Raw genomic sequence first — 14,845 nt, forward strand, 5'->3', positions numbered from 1 at the left:
CTGCAGAATTATACCAGCTTGAAATTAAATTTATCCTTCAGGATATAGTGGGTTAATATTTGGTTTGTGCTTTTTGCTGAGAATCACATGATTTTTTTTCAAATGGAATAGGAATTGATTGCAAACTCCATTATTCTAAATTGGGTTTCCTTGACTACATGCAATTACCTGTCGGTAGTAAATTACTATTTAAATGCTATTTGATGTAACTCTTTCATGGTAGATCAGTCCTTTTTAAAAGAAAAATCCCTCTTTAGCATTTGACTCTTGAGGAAGCACGCATTCCTGCAATTGAAATTAAATTACAATGTCATGACTTTCTCATTTTCAGATTATTTAATCATTGAATATTTTGTTTTAAATGGAATTTTTTTCAGAGCATGTACACATGGGCTGGTAAGAGTATGCTAAGATCATTAGAAATGGATTTAGTTTTGAGTATATTTTTTATCCTAATTAGGTCAAGACAGTGCTGAAGTGTGCATTCATTTCTGACAACGATGTTCCAGTCATGTTTTTAAGTAGCTAAGAATGTAGCAGAAAAATGATAATGTGGGAGTACAAAATGAAATTTTGTTACTATTTACTGCTTTTTATCTGTCTGGAATCATTCATATTCTTCTCTAATTTGATAATGAATATCTGATCCTCTTGAATATTTTTGCCTTCTGGATAATTGTTCACTATTTAATTACATATATAGAACTCGGACTAGACAGTAGCCTGGGGATGGAGGCAGAAGATGTGTGAAGTTTTGAATCTATATTCATAGAAGAGGGAAATGAAGTAGGCAATAATGTTGAGGAAAAATGTAAAATCTTGCATACATTGCAGCAGTGTTTTGGGAGAGGCTTCCAGGAAGTCTGTCTCCCTGTAGTAAACGTGCCTGCTTGGAGAGAATTGACGTCCATTCCTCTGAAGGACTTTCTCATTTAAAGCAGTTTTGTTAGTTGAACTTGCTGGATATACTTGTGTATCTTAGACAGTGGTACAGATACAATAAATGAAGGAATGAGAGTAAAGGGTCTTGCATCTTTAAAATCATCACTAGTACTGGTTAGAAGGTTCATAAGAGCTAAGAGCCAAATGACGTAGCTCTATCAGTGTCCCATGCCCCTTGCCTACAGAAGGTCTTGAGGATTGCTGATATGGTTTATTTTATTGCTGGAAAAATTCTGAGGGTTGGCATTTCAAGAGGTGCTGGTTAATCATGAACACTCAGGTGGGTTAATTAAGGCTAGGACTTGTCTGACCAAATTGAAGTCTTTGAGGGAAGTGACAACGAGGGTCAGTGAGAGTAGAGCCGTTGATGGAGTTTAAAAAGGCATTTGACAACCTAAGCAGTGTGTCTTCCAAGCTAAAATTGGGCATCTTTCTGTATTACCAAAATATATATTGCTTAATTGCATTCCTTGAATTACCTAGGAAAGTTTGCATTTAGACTTTTCATAATACATTTTAATGCAAACATTTTGACGATATCCTACTTCCAAAGGATGTCCACACAGCTTCATAATGCATTTATTCAATACAAATAAAGCCATATAGCATTTGTTTAGGCCCACAAAACAACAAAGCATGAATATTTTTATGAATCCACTTTTCAATCCTCCCATGATACAGCAGAATTAAAATCTTAGAAACTGCTGAAGAATTGTCTCATTTTCAGTTCTATAAAATAGAATTGTTTTTAGCTCTGTGGTCTGGATGGCACTGTACTTAACTGCAGTCGTTTTGTCTGGGTAGCCTGCTGCTTGATGTTGGTCCTTGGGAATGAGTTATGTCATATCCCTGTTACTTTGTTGAAGAAGAGTCAATTTTGTGGTGAAGTACAGGCCTTCCCTGGGTTAGAAACGCCCAGTTTATGGACATCCCTATGAACAAGTTCCTGTAATATTAAATTCAAAGTCTGATGTCCGTACATATTATGAATGACAGAACTAGTTTCCTCCCTCTTCAGTTTTAGGAATTGTTTTTTCTTATCCGTCTTGTGTGCTTTTGATACCATTCATTTCAATACTGTGGAGGTATGGTTACCATATAGAGTGATTTTTTTGTGTTTTTTCTGACACAACGAAAATGGACTTATGAATGTTTGTAAAATGGAGTTTGTTTGTAACCTGGGGACAGCCTGTACAAGTGCTACTGAGTGCAAGTTGCATTTATACCATTCACCAACCAGATTATATTAGTCTTGAGTTTTTAGGAAAAGTATAAAAGCTGTTTTGAAGTAATTTTAGGAGTCCAGAAAATTTTACTTGTTGTAGGTTAATATTTTGATATGGATAATAAAGCATTTTTTCAAGTTGCTGAGTCCTGTGATTTGGCTGTATGAGGGATATTTTATTTCTGATCACACATTTTGATTTGTGTATATAGGGCATAAATCTGAGCATCCACTCATTCCCTGGTGATTCTTGTAGTGATTCTCTTTGATTTCTGAGGAAGATTTAAGTTTTACAGGAGTATGTGTTATGAAAATGGCTATGTTTCTGTAGATTTATTGGATATTCTGCTATTCACCTAGTTATCTGGTATTTGCTATTGTTACAGTCAGCTGACTGGTTAGGAATATCAAGTGAATTTGAATCAGTAGCTGGTAAATATAGTGTAATGAGTAGACGTACAGTATACTATGTTGACCTTGCCATTTCACATCCTTGGAAGATATAAAATTTATCTCATGGTGCTACTCAAGAAACTTAGCAATATCAGCAGTGATTTAAAGAGATGAGCTCAAATGAAAGTCAGAGTTCTGTCAGACTGACTTCCTTGTACATCTCTGTGGTTGTTCCTGACATTGCTGGATTTGTGGTCATAGAGGTAGTTTTTGTGAGCTCTGTGGATTGCCCATATTCATTTAACTAGAACAGCAAATACAGTTTCCATTTCCTTTTCTAACTGCATAAATATTTAAAGTAAGTGATGATTCATCTTTTTATTGCTGCATGTAACCATTTGGATGTCAAGGATCAATTAATCTAGTGTATGCTTTTATTTCAATTAACCAAGTTTTACATTTTTTCTTTCCTGAATTTAAACAGCAGAAAATCTCAGGATTTCATATTTTTGCTGCAGCATTTAAGCAGCTGAAAGAAGTCGGATGTATTTTGTATGAGTGAAATAAGCCACATTTGTTTATACATAAAATTGAAGTTTGCAAAATGGAACATGAACATGTTAGAACATGTTAAAACATGTTCATTATGAGTATTAAATCTTTTGCAGATAAGGAGATATTATTTGGGCTAACATGCCTGTGCAGTTTTTTTTTACCAGAGCAATCCAAAACTCATTCTACCAGGGTATTCCCCATATCCCTGTCTTTTTCTTTCCCATAAAACCAATAATTTCTGGAAATACTCAACAGGTTAGGGAGTATCTGCAACTTCAACTATGTTTCTCTCTTCACAGAAGCAGACTAATTTGCTTTATGTTGCTAGCAGTTAGATTTCAAATTTCCAGCATCTGCAGTAGTTTGCTTTTAGTTTCCCCTTGCTTCAATATTTATCCCCATATTTTTTCTGAAGAAAAGTAATCACTTCTTCCTTTAAATTGCCTTTTGGAAGAGAATTTCATGCTCCACCAGCTCTTTGCTTAAAGCATTGTCTGCTAACCCCATTCATTCATTCATTCATTCATTCATTCATTTCTCTCATTATTGTAGCAAAACATTAATGACTTATTGTTACAGACCTTTAAAAGTGGAAGAACCCTGCTCTTTCTCCACACTCCCGCTCTTCTGATACAGATTCAAAGGTTCAATCATCCTGGGCCTCTCCATAGTGGATGTAGATGTATGCACAAGTGTATTTAATCAGTTGAATAAAACAATTACACACATTTTGGTAGTTCTCTGTATTTTGTTTATGTTTCTAACTCATGGTTAGAATAAGGAACACTTGCATAAGCGCATAAATTTCAAATTAACGAAGAGGATAGAAGAGCTCAATCATCAGTATAGTGAGTGTAAGTTCATAATACTTGACATTGGAGTCTTGCAGAGATTAGTTTAAGTCCATAGCAATCATTGCATTATGAAAAATAACTAAAATTCCACTGGAGAAATAGAAAAAAATAAACTGCTAGAAAAACTCAGCAGGTCAAGCTGCATCTGTGGAGGTAAAGGGATTGTTGACCTTTCAGGTTGAGACCCTGCATCTGGACTGAGAACGTAGAGAGAAAATAGTCAGTATATAGTGAGAGAAAGGGGTGAGACGGAGACTGGCAGGTGATAGGTGGAACCAGATGAGAGGGTGATATTGGGCAGATGGAACCAGTGGTGGGGGAAGAGATAGGAAAAGTGAACCAAGGTTTATCTCCAAGGTAGATAAGTATGTGGGTGATGGGCAGATGGAAGTCCAGATAATGGAGGAGGGATGGTGAGGATGGAAAAGGTGAGCAAAGGGAGAAAGACCTTGGGTGGAAAACACGATGATGCTGGAGGAACTTGGCAGACCAGGCAGCATCCGTGGAGAAAAGCAGGGGGTCAGGACCCTTCTCCAGGACTGAAGATAGGAAAAGGGGAAGCCCAGTGTATAGGAGGGAAAAGCAGAGCCATGATAGATGGACAAAAGAGGGGAGGCGGGGTGGGCACAAGGTGGTGATGCAAGTAAGAGTGATAGGCAGGTGCGGGAGAGGAGGGGAGAGCAGATCCACCGGGGGATGGGTCAAAGGTAAGGAGAGAAGGGGGGAAAAGAGGTAGGCTAGGAAAGGGAAGAAGAGAAGAAGCATGGGGGGTGGGGGGGGGATGTGGGGATTACTTACAGTGGGAGAATTCAGTGAATTCCCTTTCCTTACCTTTGACCCATCCACCTCCCCCATGGATCTGCTCTCCCCTCCTCCCCTACACCTGCTTATCACTAATTCTTACCTGCATCTACCTATCACCACCCTGTGCCCACCCCACCTCCCCTCTTTTGTCCACCTATCACTGCTCTGCTTTTCCTTCCTATATATTGGGCTTCCCCTTTTCCTATCTTCAGTCCTGAAGAAGGGTCCTGACCCGAAACGTTGATCGCCTGCTTTTCTCCATGGATGCTGTCTCGCCTGATGAGTTCCTCCAGCATCATAGTGCTTTTCATTCAGATTCCAGCATCTGCAGGTTTCTCTAAGACCTTGGGTGGACTGGTGGGAGTGGGGGAGAAAAGCACGGAGAGTGGGTCACATAGATAAGGGTGGTGCTGTTGTGGTCTGGCACACTGACCTCTACTTTGCAGAGGCCAGATGGCAGTTCTCGGACACTTCTCATGTCTTCCCCTGGACCATGACCTCACTAACAAACATGAGGCCACTGTCTCCCAGACCATTACTGATCTCACATCAGGAGATCTCTCCTCCACTGCCTACAACCTGATGGGGCTCCAACTCTGCACTGCCCAGTTCTTCTACTTATCTAAGATCCACAAACAGGACTGCCCTGGTAGACCCACTGTTCCTGCCTGCTCTTGTCCCACCAAACTATCTCTTTGTACCTTGACTCTATCTTGTCTCCCCTTGTCCAGTCCCTTCCCACCTACATCCAAGAAACCTCTCATGCCCTCTACCATTTTTAACAATTTCCAGTTCCCTGCTCCCCACTGCCTCATCATCATCATCATGGATGTTCAGTCCCTATACACCTACGTCCCTTCATCTGGAAGGTTTTATGGCCCTCCACTTCTTTCTGAAACAAAGACCCAACCAGTTCCCCTCCTCCAATACTCTCATCTGTCTAGCAAAACTTGTTCTTACCCTCAAAAACATCTCTCTTGATTCCTCCCACTTTCTACAAATCAAAGGTGTAGCCCAGCTATGCCTGTTTTTTTGTTGGCTATGTGGAACAGTTCTTGTTTCAAACCTACTCTGGCACCCCTTCCCAGCTCTTTTTTTCAGTTACAGTGATGATTGCATTGGTGCTGCTTCCCACACTTGTGTGGAACTTGGTCAACTTTATCACCTTTGCCACCAACTTCCACCCTGCCCTGAAATTCACTTCGACTATTTCTGAAACTTGCTTTTCTGGATTTGTCTGCCTCCATCTCAAGGGACAAACTATCCACTGATATCTGCTATAAATCCATGTACTCCCCCAGCTACCTCAACTATACCTCCTCTCACCCTGTCTCCTGTAAGGATACCCTTCTCTCTGTTGCATCTGCTCTCAAGATGAGGCTTTCCACTCTAGGACTTGTGAAATGTCTTCCTTCAGAGGACGTGGCTGCTACTCTACTGTAGTTGGTGAGCCCTCACACTCACTTACTCCATTTTCTGGATGTCTGCTCTCAACCTTTCCTCTCCCCAGACGGAACAGAGAGTGTTCTGCTGGTCCTCACCTTTCACCCCATTAGCCTCTGCACCAATTTGTTGACTATTGTGACTTACTGAACATTTCACCTAGCCTAATCCTCAATCCTTTGCAAGAATAAGTACACTGTACTCTCTGATAGGGGTACTTGGCTGACTTGGGTATGTAACCTTACCAATAACTAAGCAATCTCCTACTGTGTACATGATCTTGTGGATGCACTGAACCATTAACCATACTTTTGCTTTCCACCAATGCCATTGGTGGTGTAAATGCTATACAGGTCTAATTATCCATTGTGCACAATGGCTTCAATGCTCCATAAGACCTCTCTGTAAAGCAGTATTTTTCTTGGCTATGAAAACTTCCTGTCAAGAAATCACACTATTGGCATTGCATCAGTTGACTATCTTAGATTTAAACTTGCACACTGAGGTTATGTGCCTCATATATATGATAGGTGACATCCATAGTAGCAATTCACAACAGCCCCACTGTAGTACTTTGGACCTTTTATCCTTCACCACCATACTAAGACAATAAGTTGGAGACAAACCTGTACCTTACACTGGAGAAAATTTTTCAGCATTCCTTGATGCTGCAATCTATCTAAATCAAATTGTGAGATTGTGTATGCTTAACAACTTTAAACAAATTTGTTTTTCTTCTAAACCATAAACATAACATAGTGCGAGGTTCAAAGTTGCAGTGGTGAAGGCAGAACTTTTAATAACACAATATACTCACTGACAGTGTCTCCCAACTTCAGATTCCTTGTTCTTACTCAAAGTAGGATCGCATTGCTTTTGTTAATGTAGTGTACATTTCAGAATCCATTTCTGTCTTTGATGGGAGTGGGAAAGGAACATAGGGAGTGGGTTGCCTGAAATCCTAAAATTCAGTGTTCAATCCGTTGGGCCATAGGCCATGCAAGGAGAATATGAGGTGCTGTTCTTCTAGTTTGTGTTTGGCACTTCAGGAGGCTGAGGAAAACCAGGCAACTGTGGGAATGGGAAGGGAAGTTAAAACGACATGCGGCCAAAACATCAAGATGGCCATTGCAGGCGGAGTGCAAATGGTCTGCACAACGTTCGCCTAGACTACATATGGTCTCTCCAACAGATGAGGCCACGTTGCGAGCACCAAATGCAATAGACCAGGTTGGAAGAGGTGCTCGTGAGCCTCTGCCTCATCTGGAAGGGCAGTTTAGGTCCCACGATAGTGGAGAGGGAGGAGGTTTGGGGGCAAGTGTTGCATCTTTTGTGGTTCTTGGGGAAAGTACTGGGGCCGGGGGTAGTTGAGAAGGGGTGAGTGGACAAGGGAGTCACAGACAGTGGTCCCTGAGGAAATCAGAAATGGGTGGGGTGGGGGGTGCAAGAAAGAGGGGAAGATGTGGCTGGTAGTGGGATCCCCTTGAAGCTGGCAGAAGTGTCGAAAGTTGATGTTTATCAATAACATTTCATCAAAATGTTTCATCAATTCCTGTTGACTAGTCCTTTTACACTGATGACAGATCGGAAATATTTGTTAGCTGTTCTTGGTCCTAAATTGGAAATAACAAAAATGGTTACATTGAAAATGCAGTGGTGGGCTTTCTCCTAACTCACGATCAAATATAGAAGTTTGAAACTAAATATGATTGCTAATGTATGTCAGGGTTACCATATGATAGTTCAGACCTGTGTGAAAGCATGATCTTCACATTGAAACTTACAACCAGGACATCATCTAACAGCGGAGGGAGTCAGAGAAACCAAAGTATATGATTCTAGAGTGAATATATGATAAAATTTGAAAGGACGGACTAAATTGAATTTAAAAACAAATTCATATCAAGACAGAAAACTATTAAAATTAAAACATGTCGCTGACCCAACAAGTTATGTTAAATATAGACAGTTGTTATATTAAGTGTTTTGAGAAGAAAAATTTAGATGAGTTTCACACTGAGAATTCTGGTATTGTGAGACTCAGGTGTATTATATTGGTTTGGATTGAATAAACTCTTGAAGTGCTGGTAGATAAGATTACCAGTGCTGGTAGATGCTGGTAATCTGTTTAGATTGCAGAGGCAAGAGAGCAAAGACACCTTTTACAGAGATGGAAATAACTTATGAGGCCTTTCTACAGAGAACATTGATTATTGCGAGAAGGGATTGGTAACTTCTCATTAGTTCTAGAATGATACAGCACAGAAACGGGCCCTTCGGCCCATCTAGTCCATGCCACCTGATCTTCTGCCTAGTCCCATCTAACTGCACCTGGACCATATCCCTCCAAATTCCTCCCATCCATATCGCTATCCAAATTTCTCATAAATGTTACAATTGAACTCGCATCTACCACTTCTGCTGGCAGTTCGTTCCATGCTCGCACCACCCTCTAGTGAAGAAGTTTCCCCTCGGATTCCCCTTCAATATTTCACCTTTCACCCGAAACCTATATCTTCTAGTTTTAGTCTCATCCAACCTTAGGGGAAAAAGCCTGCATGCATTCACCCTATTTATACCCCTCATAATTTTGTATACCTCTATAAGATCTCCCCTCATTCTCCTGCGCTCCAGGGAATAAAGTCCTAACCTATTCAACCTGTCCCTATAACTCAGGTCCTTAAGTCCCAGCAACATACTTGTAAATTTTCTCTGTACTCTTTCAAGCTTATTGATAGCTTTCCTGTAGGTAGGTGACCAGAACTGCACATAATACTCTAAATTCGGCCTCATCAACTCCTGTACTCGGTGCCCTGATTTATGATGGCCGAAGTGCCAAAAGCTCTCTTTATGACTCCTGTCTACCTGCGACACCACCTTCAAGGAACTATGAATCTGTATTCCCAGGTCCCTCTGTTCTACCGCACACCTCAGAGCCCTACCATTCACTGTGCAAGTCTTACCCTGGTTTGTCCTCCCAAAGTGCAATGCATCACACTTGTCTGTATTAAATTCCATCTGCCATTTTTTAGCCCATTTACCTAGCTGGTCAAGACTACGCTGCAAGCTTTGATAGCCTTGCTCGCTGTCCACTACGTCCCCCAATCTTGGTCATAGATAGTTACTTGAAATAGATTGGGATGAAATACAGTTGGTCCTATGTGACTAAAAATGCCGGATCAAAGCATTAGATTATTTTCTCATGTCATGATTCACCAGAAGATCAAGTCCTAGATAACCATCCTTGGTTTTGTTTTTCTTTATTGGAATGTTTAATGAAACAAAATGGTATTGAGTACAAAATTTATTTCACTGTATTGTCCAGCAACTAAATATGGCTGAGAGATCAGTGATCACATTCCATAATGGGTTAGATCCATGTCACATTCCATAATGGGTTAGATCCTGCTGAAGTAATAAAGACTCAACACAATCAAGTTAGATCAGCCTAAGCTTGAGGGAAGAATGTAAGAGTGGCAGTTGGGACACAGACAAAACTTTGAATCAAGCTATGGAGATAGATGTATTAAATCTGAGAGAGTTCCTGTTAACAACACCTAACAAATATGACACTCAAATGGTAGTTTTGAAAATCTGAAAGGCTCATGGCATAGAGTGCAGAGGTGGATTCTGCAGTGTAAAGGGCAAACTCTTCATGGAGACCACTGATGGAGAAGACTGACAGTTGTGTCAGCAACTATCACTCAGCTTGTTCCAGATTTAGGGTCAGCTTTTATAAATCAGCTCTGTTTGGCCCTTCTTTTTCCAACAGTTGTCCTGCATCACCACAACAATATCTGCACTTCAAAACACAACCTGTGAAGCACTTTGATCCATCAAGCTACTGCATACAATCGTGTTTTGTTTTCCTTAACTAAATCCCTCATATTTGAAAAGCCTAAATTACATTTTCTTCCAGTTTGTCTTTGAAAATTGTCCGAGTATTTCGAGCCTTATCTTATGGGCATATTTTCCTATTCTGTTAAATTTACATGTTATTTTCTTGTGCTCATGATGAAATATCCAAAAGTCACTTGCCCTTAAATCTAATTATTAACGTACAACATTATCACTTAGTTATTCTTGTGCTGTTAATCTCCATTAATACAATTTAGTGGCATTTGGTGCTCAAGAAGTGGCTCACAGTACAAGAGTTTAAAATCTTTTATACATTTGTTGTACTCATCTTTTCCACATGTGATTTGATCCTGCTGACCAGGCAGCTACATTACTTTTGAGTACCTGTTTTAAGAGCAACTGCAATATCTATGATAACTTAATTTTTAATGTATCAAAATACTGACTCAGCTTATTGTGGGGTGTTATGTTTTAAAAAAAAGAGGAAAGCTCTTTTGAAATTGAAATGTTCTCAACTTATTAGTAAAATAAGAAAAAAGATTATGTGATTGTAGCTGCTTTTACAACAATGCTTTAGGTTATTTAATTAAGATACAAAATTATTACATACCAATATCTCTCTCCACAGTTACCTTGAGGCAGTCATTGTGAATCACTTTTGTTTGGGAAGTAAGGAAAGTAATTGACAGTTCTATTTATATTTTTTAAAAATTCTTGTGTAACATACTGTACATTGCAGTTTTATTTTTGTCATATCTCCAACCCCTAGCAACATAAAAATTAAGGAAGTAAGCTCACTAATATCCTGTTTGAGCAGAAAGGCAATTTCCTTGGTCAGTGAAATTGTTGTAGTTTGTCGGCTGTTTGAAGCTGTTTTAAATCATGACTTTTGCTGTTTTCCATTTCAAATATGCATTTTAGGTGATGTTTTGTTCTGTTTCAGTTAATGGTCTAAGGTTTTACTGTTTCCATCATTACTGAAAGAAGCTTTATTTTTCGAGGGTAAGCTTTTTGTTTCTGTTTCACAATGTCTTAAGTCTCTTAACTCTATCATGATCTGATTGAAGAGTTTCGTGTTTTAATTTAGAACTACAAAATGCACTTGTGCATTTAAAGTAGCTTTTAGTATATTTCAGTATGATGTTTTGAAGTATTATTTTTACTTCGAATATTTCTTTGGAATAAAGAATTTTTGTGGGCTAAATTCTGCTGTGATCTACACAGATCTGTCAGCAGGTATGCCTGGGCTATTCCCACCCAGCCAGGAACGCAGCATACCACTGAGCAGAGTCCCTGCCATGACACCTGCGCTACGCTGGTGGACTCCTCAGGGACTCCAATGGGGCAGCACAAACTTCTGCCGAGTTCTTAGCGCTCAGGCTGGGAAATGTGCCTGCTGAACATTTATCAGGTTAATGTGGCATTAGGACAGTGGGACCATTGTAAAGAATGGGAGAAATTGGCTGCCAAGAAGAAAAAATAAGTAAAGCTTTTTATTTGATTTATGTTAGTTTATATGTTTTTGAGTATGTGTGTGTCCTTAGTGTTGTAACTTTTAAAATTATTTTAATTTTTATTTAAAAGCAGGTGCTGAGTAGTTTTTGAATATCTGTGAATGTTAATTTAAGCAGTAGCCTTGATCGTACAACAGGTTTGGGTGAGAGAATTGGGTAACACAGTCTTCAGTATCAAATAATACTGTTATAGAAACATGGAAACCCTACAGCACAATTCAGGCCCTTTGACCCACAAAGTTGTGCCAAGCATGTCCCTACCTTAGAAATTACTAGGCTTACCCATAGCACTCTATTTTTCTCAGCTCCATGTACCTATCCAAAAGACTTTTAAGAGTCTTTTAAGACCCTATTGTATCCGCCTCCACCACCGTTGCTGGCAGCCCGTTCCACGCACTCGCCACTCTCTGAGTAAAAAAACTTACCCCTGACATCTCCTCTGTACCTACTCCCCAGCACCTTAAACCTGTGTCCTCTTGTGGCACCCATTTCAGCCCTGTTGTATGATTTATGCACTGAACAGTTGGTACGTTCTACATAGGTTATGCGGTTTCTGCCTTTAACAAGGAAGAAAGTGATAATTAATATGGCCTAAAATTTATTGAATACATTGAAGTGGAGATTTCCTTGCCTTATCTGTTATGCTTTACTCTGAACTAGGCTTGTGGAAGAAAAATGACAACATTTTTCAAATTTGCCATACCATGTATGCTTTTAGTTGCTGGGCAATCTGGTGCTATTTCCAGCCATAGAAATGATAGAATATTCATTTAACTAGAAGAGTCTAAACATCATCAAAATGCATCAATACTTATATATGAAAGATAGATTTGATTTGAATTCAAGACGACCCATTAATCACTGTATGGCCAATTTTTTGGATACAGAGCTATATTGATCTACTCCAGCTGAGTCTTAAAAGTACAATGACATGCTTACTTTCTGCAAGAGTTTCAAGTCAGCTTGTTGCTTCAGCCCAGGAGTTTTGTGAGCAAGGCTTAATTTCATAATAAATATCTGAATATCCTTTATCCGGAAAGGATGAATTGATGCCACTCACTTTCTCCTGATCAAAAGTGTAGTTATGGAAATTTGCATGGGCCCAATCTGCACTAGTATCTTTGAGGGATATGTGGGAATAGTTTTTATTTCAGTCCTACTTGGGGTGCTCGCCTTCTGTTCTTCGGTACATTGATGATTGTATTAGTGCTGCTCTCTGCTCTTGTACAGAATTCAAAAAAAATTAATTTTGCTTCCAACCTGCACCAACCTAAATTCCACCCTGCACTTACTGTCAGATGATGCATCCTGGACTCTTCCCTTTCTGGATCTCTCTGTCTCCCTCTCAGGGAATAGTCTAGCAACAAATATCCTTTACAAGCCTCCAGATTCCCACAGTTATCTCCACTATACTTGTTCCCACCCTGACTTCTATAAGGACTCCATTCCATTTTCCCAGTACCCACCAAACATGTGAAAGTGAGACCAGGGTGGAATTTGGAAGTAAAAGTAATGAATTTTTTGAGTTCTCTTTGAGGGCAGAAAACAGTACCGATACATTTGTCAGTGTGAACAGTTCCTCCATCTCTGTCATATTTGCTCCGATAATGAGAATTCCCACACTGGTGCCTTTTGAAGTGTGGTCCTTCAAGCTGAATCATGGCTTCCCCTCCACTGTAGTTAAAAGATCCCTTGACACATTGTATCCATTTCCCCACACCTCTCCACTAACTCCTTCTCCTCCTAGACAGAAAAAGGTAAGTGTTCCCTTGGCCCTTGTCTTCCACCCCACTTGCTTCTGCATTCTATGGATCATCCTTTACAATTCCTGCTACCTTCAACAAGTTTCCACCACCAGATATTACCTTCCTTTTCCCTCTTAATGTTACCAAGGGATCATCCCTTTTGTAAATCCCTGGTCTGCACTTGTGTCTCCTTCTGGCACTTTCCCATGCAACTGCAGGAGATAAAATATCTGTCCTTCCTTCATTTCCAGGGAACCAAACAATCTTTCTAGGTGAGGCAACGATTTGCACTTTTTCCAATCTCATGTACTGCATTTTGTGTTCAAAATGTGGTCTCCTCAATGTTGGAGAAACCAAACCCAGATTGTATGATTGCTTTGCGGAACACCAGTGTGCGGTCTACAAGGGCAATCCTGTCTGCTATTTTAATTACCCATTCCACACACATTGACCTATCTGACCATGGCCTCCTGCAGTGTTATAACAAGGCCTAATATAAGCCTCAGGAATACCACCTCATTTTCCATCTGGGCTTGTGCAGCCTTATGGACGATACTAAATTCTACATCTTCAGTCAACTCACTTTGTTTGGCAGCATCTGTAGAGGGAAGTGGACAGTTGATGCCTTGGTTTGAGAGCTGAAATTTCGACTATTTCCCTCTACAGATGCTGCCTGACATGCTGAGTCACTCTAGTAGTTTGTTTTTTGCTCCAGATTCCAGCATCTCCAGCCTCTTTTGTCTTCAATTCACTTTGTACAGTGGCATGCAAAAGTTTGGGCACCCCAGTCAAAATTTCTGTTACTCTGAATAGCTGAGCAAGTAAAAGATGACCTGATTTCCAAAAGGCATAAAGTTAAAGATGACACATTCCTTTAATATCTTAAGCAAGATTACTTTGTTAATTTCCATCTTTTACAGTTTCAAAATAACAAAAAAGGAAAAGGGCCCGAAGCAAAAGTTTGGGCACCCTGCATGGTCAGTACTTAGTAACACCCCCTTTGGCAAGTATCACAGTTTGTAAACACGTTCTGTAGCCAGCTAAGAGTCTTTCAATCCTTGTTTGGGGGATTTTCACCCATTCTTCTTTGCAAAAGGCTCCTAGTTCTGTGAGATTCTCAGGCCGTCTTGCATGCACTGCTCTTTTGAGGTCTATCCACAGATTTTTGATGATGTTTAGGTCGGGGGACTGTCAGGACCACGGCAAAACCTTCAGCTTGTGCCTCTTGAGGTAGTCCATTGTGGATTTTGAGGTGTGTTTAGGATCGTTATCCTGTTGTAGAAACCATCCTCTTTTCATCTTCAGCTTTTTTTTTCCAGACGGTGTGATGTTTGCTTCCAGAATTTGCTGGTATTTAATTGAATTCATTCTTCCCTCTACCAGTGAAATGTTCCCTGTGCCACTGGCTGCAACTCAAGCCCAAAGCATGATCGATCCACCCCCATGCTTAACAGTTGGAGAGCTGTTCTTCTCATGAAATTCTGCACCCTTTTTTCTCCAAACATACCTTTG

The 14,845-nt window shown here is 40.0% G+C and overlaps 1 protein-coding gene across 10 annotated transcripts in view; it reads left to right on the forward strand.

Annotated features, from left to right (window-relative positions):
• Window positions 1–14,845, forward strand: part of sgk3 (serum/glucocorticoid regulated kinase family member 3) — a 93,799-nt gene that overhangs the window by 39,585 nt on the left and 39,369 nt on the right. Inside the window, exon 1 of one of the 10 annotated variants that reach the window (XM_052022788.1) lies at window positions 1,955–2,027. The exons of 8 other annotated variants lie outside the window; for them this stretch is intronic. The gene's annotated coding sequence lies outside the window, so the exon portion shown is untranslated. Of the gene's footprint in view, window positions 1–1,954; window positions 2,028–10,909; window positions 11,077–14,845 lie in introns of those variants that run through there. One more of the 10 variants, XM_052022786.1, reaches the window with a different exon arrangement.

This window comes from Pristis pectinata, chromosome 9 (genome assembly GCF_009764475.1).
Source record: "Pristis pectinata isolate sPriPec2 chromosome 9, sPriPec2.1.pri, whole genome shotgun sequence".
Lineage (NCBI taxonomy): Eukaryota > Metazoa > Chordata > Chondrichthyes > Rhinopristiformes > Pristidae > Pristis > Pristis pectinata.